Below are 12048 nucleotides of genomic sequence, written 5' to 3' on the forward strand. Positions count from 1 at the left end.
AAGTTTCAAAGTAAAGTTTACAACAACGTTAAAAAAGTATTATGCTTCAAATGTTTTAACAAAAGTTTTAAACAAAGTTGCTTTTGTCAAAGACACGTTTTTTTACACAGAAATAACTTAAAACTTGCGCTCAATGAAAACTTAAAATTAATTATGTTTTAAACACATCAAAGTCTAGTTTATTCAGTTTGTACTCGAACAAAAAGAACGGTTAACGTGAAAGATAAAAAGCGTTTGCATAATAAGTTTCTAGCACAGCTTTTAGTTCATTGAAAAGCTTAACAAACTACAAGCTGTGTATGTAAGTAAAAAAGATACACAAATGTATATTAAGTTTTATTAGGCTTAATTAAGATAAGTGATATTTTTTACTTCACTTTACCATATGTTCCTTTTAATTGAAACCTTGAATATTTTTATATTTTCTTGGAATTTTATTAATACATATGTTAATTAGCTGCTATAACAATACTTTATATATTATATACTTCCAAATTTTGTATTACTAAAGTATTTTAAAAACTTTTTAATGTCATAATTAAAGTTTTTTCGTAAAATCACTACATAAAAATATGTATATAAAGCATATTAAAACATCGAAAACATCATTACTTTTGAAAACAGTTAAGCTGTTGGACATCGACGTGAAGGTCTTATTACTTTCACGTCGATTGCCTTAAAATTGAACTCATTTAAGGATATTTAAAAAAAGTTTCGTTGTTTTGTTAAATCACAAAATTCATTCCTACAAATATCACTTTAAATTTAAAATATTTAACAACTGCTAGTTGACGCATTTCGTTTTGAAAGCAATATAGAATCAACCACCGATCACGCCGGGTTTTCATGCTTTAATCAGCATGTTACATCATACAATCATGTCTTGACCAGGTGATGTTATGTAAGAAAAACGTATAAAAACAGCCGAGCGAACGAAAAGAAAGATCATTTGGATTTCGACGTTAGCAAAAAGCACCACTACGCCAGTTTCCAGGCCGAAGCGTAAGCTGCCATTTTGAAATTACAACTTCAATCGAAGTTCTCAAATCTTATCTCATTACGTCACAATCAGTGGTTGTGGCCGCACAAGCACTTCAATTTAATCACTCAAAGCGCTTTTTTGAGTGATTCTAATTTAATTACGTCGACGAGGCGCATAGCTCAAATTGAGGTTTGCGTGTCTTTAATTTCATAACTTATAAATATCGGGGCGTCGAACTCGACTTGAGTTTGTAACGTGCTTTAGAATTATAGCATATAGCTAAATCATTTGATATATAATTTCTAACGAAACCATTACTAGTGGTAATATTCTGATTAAGTCTTTGTTTAGCAACCCAATACTCAAAATAGTGTACATTTATTTTGTAAATTTTTCTTTGTGTAAGTTAAAATTTTATTTCGCTTATCGCACGATCACATTTTATCGACCACGACCAAGAGAACGTGTCCAGCCCAACCCTTCGAGGTAAACCATCAACGGAGTCTGAGCAAACAACCACTCGTCACACCGCAGTGAAACAGAGCAGGAAGCATATTCCTGCTCTTTTTGCTAATTTAGCTGAACTTTGCAGTTATTTGTGTGTTACTTGTTTTTTTCTTTTTTTTTGTAAATGATAAACTAAAAAACTATAAAAAAATCTATTGTATTTAATCTAATTAAATGTCCTCTATTGCAAAAACCTTGAAAAAGGTTCTTAAACCCCCTAGAACAGGGGTCGGCAGACAGTTGGTGGTCGCGGGCCAAATTTCAAGTTTCAAAAGTCTTTGCGGGCCGCAGTTTTAGTTTTAGTGACATTTGAATAATCTTATGGTTTTAGTTTTAGTCACACTAGAGAAAAGTTTTACTTTTATTCACCTTATTATTTAAAATGACTTTTAGCTATACATAGAATGCCTATTCAAATTAATATTCATTAGAATATGATTTACATTGACTAATATACTTTAATAAATATGTACTAATATTGTTAATAAGCACATAAGCACTTAATAAGTTAAACATAATACTTTTTTAATTTTATTTACAACCTAACTCTCTATAAAAACCTAACTTGAAAGACAACTTATGGCTTAATTTTATACATTTGTTATATCATCAACACTTTTTCATACTTCTAAGAATATTTACTTCGAAAAAAGTTTTTGCAAGTTAAATAATTTACACTCATTAAGAAATTTAGTAATTAGTTAACATAATAAAATTAATACATGTTTGTATTCCAGAAAGCTAAAACAAATGATTTAACTTAATTAATTCTCAAATACTTTAATAAAGTATTTTATTAGTAATTAGACTTTTACATGGTTGCCACTAAAAAGCAAAAATGTCTGATATGTATCAAACCAGCTTAAATTTATTAAAATTTTAAAAAGTTAATAAATAGTTGTTAATCAAGCTTAAATACCTAGTTAAAATATCATCATTATCCAAAAGTACACAAAGTGTAAGCTAAACAAGAAAAAAAATGCAATTAGTAAACTACACAACAGTCATAAAAACTATTATGAGAATGGGAAGATTTCTTTAAAGTGTTTGAAATAAAAGCTTCACACACACCTGAGTTTTCAAGCTTTTAAAATAGCCTGTTTGTGTAGCAATCCAGTTAATATAAAGTTCGCTACATAAAGAAATAACAAAGGTTATTAACAGTAAATAAATTACATGCCAAAAATATATAAGTCAGCTGGAATGGACAATTGAGTTTCTAAAATAAGTTTAACAGAAGTATAAAATTTTATAGAGTCATTAGCGAAGTAGAATTTTTTTTTATTAAGCATGATAGCAATTCTTTATTTGCAATAAGAATATTGCATTTAAAAATACTAATTGTAAAATATAAGACGAGCTACAAGAATAAAAAAAGCGTTAGTTAGGAGTTATTGCGAGAAAAAATAAAAAAATCACCAAAGTCAGTTCTCCAACATAGCACATTATTATCTTCAGTAACTACAGAATAATCAGAAAAAATTGTTAAGGCAAGTAATAAAGTAGCAAAATTTATTACCTAAAATTAGTTATCGTTTATAATTGAAAACTTTTATAAAGAATTGATGTTGGCGGTAATGAAAAACTTTTGTTTATTTCTTCAATAACAACATGAAGTCGTGTTTAGGAAATGCATTAAGGTTATAAAGTCGCATAAACCAAATTAGGACTTTAATCAACCTGTTAACATGAGAGCACTGATAGAAAAACTATTGCTCATCTGAGAAATTTTTTTAGAGATGTTTTTGCTAACTTTGACATTGTTGTAGAATTTCTTGGTTTAATTTTAACGCGAAGCACAACAATCGGTGAAATTTTACGAGTAAAGGTGCAATGTACCAATACGGAGTTTTTGGAAGTACAATTCCTTCTTTTATTTTTAGTATAAAGTTTAGTTAAAGTTTAAAAAAACTTCTTAAAACATTTATCAATATTAAAAAGTACTGTGAAGCTACTATAATATATTTTTTAATAAAAAAACATTTATTTGGTAATTTATTTTGTGTCAAATCGAAATTACTTTAAATGTAGAAATTGTTTGAAATTCCAGGTATTTTCAAAAATTCTCAATTTCAAGTTTTTTTCTAGAATTTTTAAGCATAAATTTTCGAATTCAATGCTTTTCCGGGATTCAAGTTTTTTGGCAACACTAAGTGTTTACACTTAAATGTACACAATAATATAAATAATATTTTGTACTATATCAGCTGCAAGACTTAAACTTTAACACATATTATAACTCAAACTAACACTGTGTAGTGAGAAAAACATACATCATAAGTTAAAATTGCCACTCTTTCAAGCAAAAAAGCCAATTTGAGTCAACCAAAACATGCCTGATATTTTTGTATACAAAAAGCAATTCTATCCAAAAAAATAAAAAATGATTTAGTTGGCCTGAGATTTGAAGTCTTCAAATAGTGATAGTCTGAGTGTGTGGTAATATTTAGTTGTTTATTTGCTTGAATTTGAACTATTTTGATTAGTAATGTACAAACTTAATAAATTTACCATCCCTAAATCTAGTTTATATTAAATAGGTAGCTCCAAAATAACAGCAATTGTGTATATTAATATGCAAGGCATAAAAATTAATTTAGTTTGACAATACCAATATTTGAACAATGAAAATGAATACCTAACAAAAACTATATTTATTTATGTCATATGTATTATTCTAAATGTGTCTGTACAAATTTAGGTATTACATGTAGAAACAACAATGTTAGAAAATTATGCATAAATTAAACTTAAACTAACTAAAGTATTAAATAAAAAGTAGTTTAAAATATGAGCAACTTCTTAAGTTGGTGTGTATAGAAAATAATTTAAAGTGCATAGAAAACTTTCAAAAAATTAATATGTGTCAAAACAAAAATCAAATAAACATTATTTCTTATTACTATGTTATTTTAAATATTGTTACACTAAAATACAACATTTACAAATAAAAAATCTATAAAAGAAACTGAGGTATAAAAAATATTGAATGATAATATCTAAGCTATAAAAAACGATACTCTAGTTAATTACTGTGCAATACTTTTGCATAAAATGGAAAACATTTGCATTTAGTTATTTAATAAATAGGTATTATATAACTAACTTCTCAAATCCAAGCACTTTTTACACTCTTTTTTTCAGATATTTACTTGCTGTTGTAAAAAGAAGTTATTATGAAACTGAGAAAAATATCCTGTTAGAATGCTAATCTGTATTTTTCACATTTTTAAACTAAACAGTAATTACTTGAAATTATTTTAAAATGTTATAGAGAGACTTAAAATCAAACTAATCAAATTAAGTCGAATTACCGAAAAAGTTTAACTAGAAACATAGTTTTGCTCAGCGGGCCACGTTTACATGCTCGCGGGCCACAAAATTTTCTGTCGCGGGCCGCATTCCATTTAAAAAAATAACATGCTCGCGGGCCGCAGATATACCCTTCTCGGGCCGCAATTGGCCCGCGGGCCGCAGTTTGCCGACCCCTGCCCTAGAACTCGGTCCCGCACCGAAATACTATCACAAACCGAGAATACTTAAGAAGAATGCCCCGGAACCACCGCGAATCTAGCTCCTGTTGAGGCTGCTGAACCTGTTACAGGGTTGGCTTCAGAGGAATCTAGGGATGCCGGTAACACCGGGAGCATTAAAGCGTTGAAAAAAGCTTATAATCAATTTCATTTTGAATGACGCGTAGTAGCTGCAGTTTAATACTTAATTTTTTACAACCTTCGATAGCTCAGTTGAAAACCGGTTTAAGTGTAACTCGTATCAAAAATCCTAAGTTGTTAAATTCTACAATGTTTATCAAAAGAAAAAGCAAACTTTCTTTAGTTTGCACAAAGTATAAAACAAATACTCGTAAAATTTTTATGATTATTAATGTTTTATAAATAACAAACCAAAGGTTTAAAGAAAATCTTTTAACATATTTTATTTGCTGTAAATTAGTGACAAACGAAGTTGAAGTATTGAAGTAGCGGTCAAAAGTACCAATTAAGTGAAGTTCATAAGTCACTGGTTACTATAATGTTTATCTGCAAACAACAATTTTGTTTTAATTTGCAAAAAAAAAGTGAAAAATTAAGACCATTCTTTTAAACTGATCGTTTTTATTAAATAACAAACAAAAAGTTTGTAAAAATCTTTTTTGAACATTTCGTTTGTCTTAAAATATTCCTACACAAAGTAAAGCTAGAAAATAAATTTAGAAAAGTATTAATAATTCCTAACAAAGTTTTACACTTTCATATGTTTAAAAATCTTTTAGCGCAACAGTTTGATAAAGTTCAAAAAACGTAAACTGAATTAATGCTTCTAAAAATCGAAGCACGTAATGTTTACCAAGTTTATATTCTCCAGCGTTACAAACATACTTTTTTAAATGAATTAAATTTTCTCCGACGACATTGTAAACAAACAGATAAGACAAAGAAGAATCGGTTTATCTATTTATTAACCTTTTAAATGTTTGCCGAAGATATTTTTCCGAAACAAAAGAAAAGGCACAAATCACAAGCGTATGATAGTTTTTTTTTGTTACTTGTCGTCTTCAAGTAAGCAGTTAATATCAAAATTGTTTGAATCAAGTATTTAAAGTCAGAGAAAAGTCGTAAAGCATAAAAAGGACATATATATAGTTTATTGTAAACGATTTTAAAACAAGTTATTTTTTTATCAAGTCTATTTAATGAAAAGTAAAAGTAATTGTAGTGATTAAGTTTTATTTGAAATGCAAAAGTAGTTTTATGTTTGTCGAAATTGATAAAACTATAACAAAATACTTTATATTTTAATGAAGTACTTGATTCAGACGAGTTTATGTAATTTTCATGTACAAGCTAAGTAATTGAAGTATTGAGTTGTAATGAACTTCCTTGAATTGTCATTGTTTTGGAGAGTATTTAGAGTTAGCTGATGTTTTTTTCCCATTAAAAAAAAAAAAAAAAAAAAAAAAAAATAAAACAAGAAAAAAAAAAGAGATACTCTTGAATGCACGAGCCAATGCAAATCATCTGATGTAATGTTTCAAACTAAATACTGATGCCCCGGGGCGTCAAGGTGTGACAGGCAGTTTCATGTAAGCAGTGAGACAGTTAGTTTGTTTTGAGTGCAGCTGGAAGTAACAACTGATCTTGAATTATTTTGTGAATGCTTACTGTAAGTTTGGTATTGTTTTAAAGTAAATATTTCAACTGGTGTTTGATTGTTTGAATATTTAAGCCAAGTTTATAATTTAATAGTTTATTAAACCTTTTACAGTTTCTTGTGTACTAAAAGTTTTATTTAATTTTTAGTTTATTGTTTTAAGTCTTTTGATATAGATTTAAATAGCTTCACGCTTTTAAAGTGTTTATCACATTAATTTATATTTTCAATATTTTGTTTATATTGTTTTGTAATTCTCTATATAATAGATTCATCTTCCAAACTGTCTTGTTTAATTACGTAATATAGTCTCCATATAACTTAGTGTTTATTATATATTAATTAAATAAGGAAGGATTTAATTATGATGGGTAGTACTAATAAGTTAAGAGTACCACAATCCAATGCTATAATGGCGTCTTTTTTCAGTGAGAGTAATCAATCTTTCAACAAACAGTTAGATAATACAGAGATTGAAACAATTATTAATGACAATTCAGAGTACAAAACTGAACAAGAGCTAAACAACTTGTTGCGTAAAAAAATACTAGCAGCCCTCAACAAAAAGTACAGCAGACAGAGTTAGAAATGTTAGATAACTCAAGTTATGAAATTCCTATTCAGCAAAATTTTTCAGAAAATGTTGGGGAAACATCTAATAATAATATAGAGTAAAAAATAAATAAAATATTAAGGTGTGCATCAGGTATTTTAAACAATTTCCACATACCAAGAGATGGTGATAAAGGCTTCATAGTCAATAATAGAATTCTGGAACTTAAATCATTATTAAATAGATATCGATGGTAATCAAAGAGATGAGATAAGTTATTTTGAGGACATGTGTCATAGTCTTGAAATATTTTACCAACAAGTAAGGTACCAGGTTCTAATTTCAGTTTGGCTACATAAGGACATCAGAGATTATTATACATCAGTTGATTTTGAAAAGAGAGACTACTGAAGTGTAATAGATTATCTTTCAAACAGGGATGGCCACCTAGGAAGAGTTTTTTTTTTTGCCTAAAACTAATTTTAATTCTTTAAATGAAAGATCTTGAAGTTAAAAATTATGAAGCTGAAATGAGAGACAGTGATACCCTAAAATTTTTTTTGTTCATGCATCTTGCCCCTGACCACTTAAAGGGTAAATTAAGATAAATTTTAAGTTTAGATATTAATAGTTTTAAACACCATTGCAGAAATAGTAGTGATGCAGAACAGCACTACACAAAGGAAGTAGCTAGAAATATGAGCTGTAGTGGTTTCAGATATGATAAACAAAGGTCTAAACCAGGGTTTCCCAAAGTGGGCCGTGACAGATACTCAGGGGGTCAAGAGCAGCAAAGGGGGAAGAGGGGGGGGGGGCCATGAGGCCATAACTTGAAACTTACATTAGATATTCTCGAGTTGCAGATGAAGAGCAAAAAAAAAAGGTGTTTGGTGTTTTTTATCGTAGTTTATAAGTAATATTGTTGAAGGGGGCCATTGCTTTTTCAATTTCTTTAAAGGTGGCCATTTGTAAAAAGTTTGGGAAACCTTGGTCTAAACCAAACTACTTTTATAAGAACAAAGGACATTTTGATCCAAATTAAAATACTTCCCCACATGAAGGTAATAATAGAACAGTAAAACACTGTAAGTTTGCAATGACTAAAATTAATTCAGTTCATTCAACCAGAAAGGCACAAAAATTCAAATCTAAGGCTCCCAAAAAAGTTAATAGCACATGGAGTTACAGGCCGAGTTGTGTGGTTTAATGTTTGAAAAGGGATATGGATTTATTTATTGTGATAACAAGGACAGTGATGTATTTGTTCATCACACTGAAGTTACTAAAAACAACCATAACAAGTTTATAAGGTCACTTGCACGAGGTGAGGCTGCTAAATTTAATGTTGTAATGAGTGAAAGAAATTTAAAACAGGCTGTGAACGTAACAGGCAAAATAACAAACCAGTTGAAGGTTCCAAATATGCCCAAGACAGGTGGCCAAGCTATAAGCAGAGGTTTAACAGGCAACAGAGGCCTCAACAAAAATGTTATTTTGTCAGTGACTATTGTAAAGTAAGAGACAAACAGCAAAGAGAAAAGCAAAACAGTTATAAAACAAAACACAACCACCATTTAACCCATCAGGTTGAAGTAACTGATGATAGACAATTTGCAAAAGAAAGCACCCATACTAATTCTCTAAATGATTCACTAAAAATTAGCTCAACAGGCTATCAACCTATTAGCAATGAAAAAGAACAGGTTAAACCTCAGTCAGAAACTCTGAAACTAATTTCAGAAAAAGATTAGTTGATTAAAGAATGTCTGAAAATTGAAGAAAATGTTGAGAGTGTTAAACTTAAAATTGAGAAATTAAGAAAAAAAAGTTTTAGAAAGACCAAGGTGAAATAATAGTATTCTAGGGTTTAGTTAGGCATGACAGTTGAGTGATGTTTCTGTATGACTAAACAAATGCTTTATTCTTTTTTTTTTGTGAAAATATTTTGATCTTAAAACCAATTAATACTATATTGCCAAATTTTTTTTCTGAGTTTAAAACTTTGATTTAAATTTGTTTATCTATAAAAAGTAACAATAGTATTTGGAAATGTAACCAAGAATTCTATTGGTATTTCATTTTATTTATTATGCAAATACTATAATGTTAACACCATTTTTTTACCATGTTGTTTAAGATTTTTCACTAAGTTAATTATTCTGATAAAACTTATGTTCTTATGTTAGTATTGTTTAAAAGTTAATATTTCAACTGGTGTTTAATTGTTTGAATACTTAGGCCAGGTTTATACTTTAATCCTTAAATCTTAATCCTTTAATTTAATCCTTTAATTTAAGATGAATTTGTTAAACCTTATAAAGTTTATTGTTTACTAAAAGTTTTACTTAATTTTAAGTTTATTGTTTTAATTCAGTTAATTAATTAATTAATTTAATTTTTAGTTTATTGTTTAAGATTTTTCACTGAGTTAATTATTCTGATAAAACTTATGTTCTTATGTTAGTATTGTTTAAAGTTAATAATTCAACTGGTGTTTAATTGTTTGAATACTTAAGCCAGGTTTATATTTTAATCCTTAAATCTTAATCCTTTAATTTAATCCTTTAATTAAAGATTAATTTGTTATATCTGCCCACAGTAAGTCAACCTGACCCAACTGAGGCTTTAGATGTTGGGCCACCAACATCAGAAGCCCACAGAGTTAACCCTTAAAAAGTGTCTTGTTGCGATTTTTTCAAGTAAAGTTAGCTGTTTTTCAAACAAATATAAAATATCATTATATTTTAAATCTCTGAAAAATAAATTAAGTTTATATACAATATGTAATATACATATATACAATATGTGTATAGGCAAGTAAAATAGCTTATTTGTTATAATGTAAAACTTCAAGACAATATTTACAAAAAGTTAAAGCTAAAACTAAATATGTTAAAATAAAAAATAAAAAGTAATTCAAATGTTTTAGAAATCAACTTATCAAATTGTTTTGGGTTAAATTTTCTATTCTACTGCGTTCTAAGTATGTTTTAAAAATAATGAGATACACGGTAAAATTTTAAAACCAAAATGAGTAATAAACTGAAGTTTTTTTGTATCACAATGGTGAGAAATTTTGTAAACTTGTATGTAAAAATTTTGAAATTCGTACAAATTATTTCAGAGTGTGTAAACTACATTACTTTTCAACGGTTGTGAAAGCTTGACATATTAAACTTCATACTGTAACGTAAACCCTCATTCAACAACAACAGTAGCTTAGATAAACTGTTTTAAATTCAAAAAGTAAACTTAACTTAAAGTAAACATAAAACCATTAAACACTTTCAGTTTTGTAACATAAATATCAAAATGGGCACTAAAGCTACAGCGGGGGTGATGTTCATGTTCTTCTGCATTTACTTCGGTTTCGCAGTGTACAACTTATCTCAGGGAGATTGGGTGACATGGGAAAATACTCTGGATCTCACGCAGACGTTATTGAATCCGCAGATGTTATCGAATCAGCAGACGGGGTTGTTCAAAACGGGGTTGTTCAAAAGATGCATCAACGACGAGTGCATGAAAAACGACAGTAAGATAGTTACATGTTACACTATTTGGTAAAAATTTTATCAAAACTTTTACTTGTTAGTTTTTTGAGTAATTTTTGAATTTGATTTTTTTTTTGTTTAAACCTGATAGTCAAACTTCTTGTTTTCTACTACAGACTTTCTTTACTTGCATTGAATGCTTGCAACATTTGTAAAAACACATTTTGATTGTTAGCTTATTTGTTCATTTTTTTATCCTACACTTTGTAAACTTTTTGGAAATTCATATACAGTAACCTCTCGCATTTTTACGCACTCGTGACGTTACGCACTCTCGTTTAGTTACGCATTTTAGAATTATAAAAAATTCAAAAACTTATTTTTTAATTCTTTTTAATATTGCACAAATTAGTTTGTTGTATATTTTTAATAATACATATATTCCTAATGTGGGCAAAGGTCAAATTAAAAAAGTTTTAGTAACATAAACAATTTTTATTAAACGTTTTTCTTATATCTTATATATTTTTTTTCAAAAGAAGAAAACCAAATGCATATTTTTGTAAAAAATATGGAAACAAATTTTAATATAGACACCATACCATTTTTAATTTTAAACAAATGCTTGATTTCAAATTGAATTTGCTAAGTAGAATAGAATATAAATATTAAGTATCAGTTAAGTCACATATATATAAAGATAAAATCTACTTATTATTAAAGTTAATAAAATTACTCTACAAGTATTATTATTTTAAAATATATTTTTAGTTTTATCTTTTCTTTTCATATTTATATATAAAGTAAACAAACTGTTAAAAGTGGGAAAGTCCCCAGTCTGCTTTTAATTAGAAGCACTATCAAAAAACAGCCACTATAGTAAGTATATTTGGTACCTCTCGTATCATTACGATCTCGTATCTTTACGCATTTCTTCTGTGGACACAATGTGCGTAAATAAGCGAAAGGTTACTGTATTTAAAAATAATATTCTTAGGTTAAGCCAACCTTAACTTAGCTAACAAAAAATTTTAAATCTATTTAATTTATTTCAGATCAAAGTTAGTTTTTTAAATAATTAATCGAATAAAAATGGGCGAAAGCGTTCATGCATCTTTAAAATAAATATATCTAGAAAAAAAAAAAAACATAAAAAACAGAATTCAAATGGGCGAAAGCGTTCATGGTGTCTTCTGTTATTTTCGCATTTTTCGGTTTCGGGGCTTTTCTGGCAACATCAAATGCGGTTATCAAAAAGAATGTTGACGGTAAAACGAAGAAAATCGCAATGGGTATGGTTGGATTCTTTTTAATTGCAGGTTTGAAATATAATTTTTTTAAATAATGTTCGACCTTAGTTT

This window comes from Thalia democratica, chromosome 7 (genome assembly GCF_965202585.1).
Source record: "Thalia democratica chromosome 7, ktThaDemo2.hap1.1, whole genome shotgun sequence".
Taxonomy (NCBI): Eukaryota; Metazoa; Chordata; class Thaliacea; order Salpida; family Salpidae; genus Thalia; species Thalia democratica.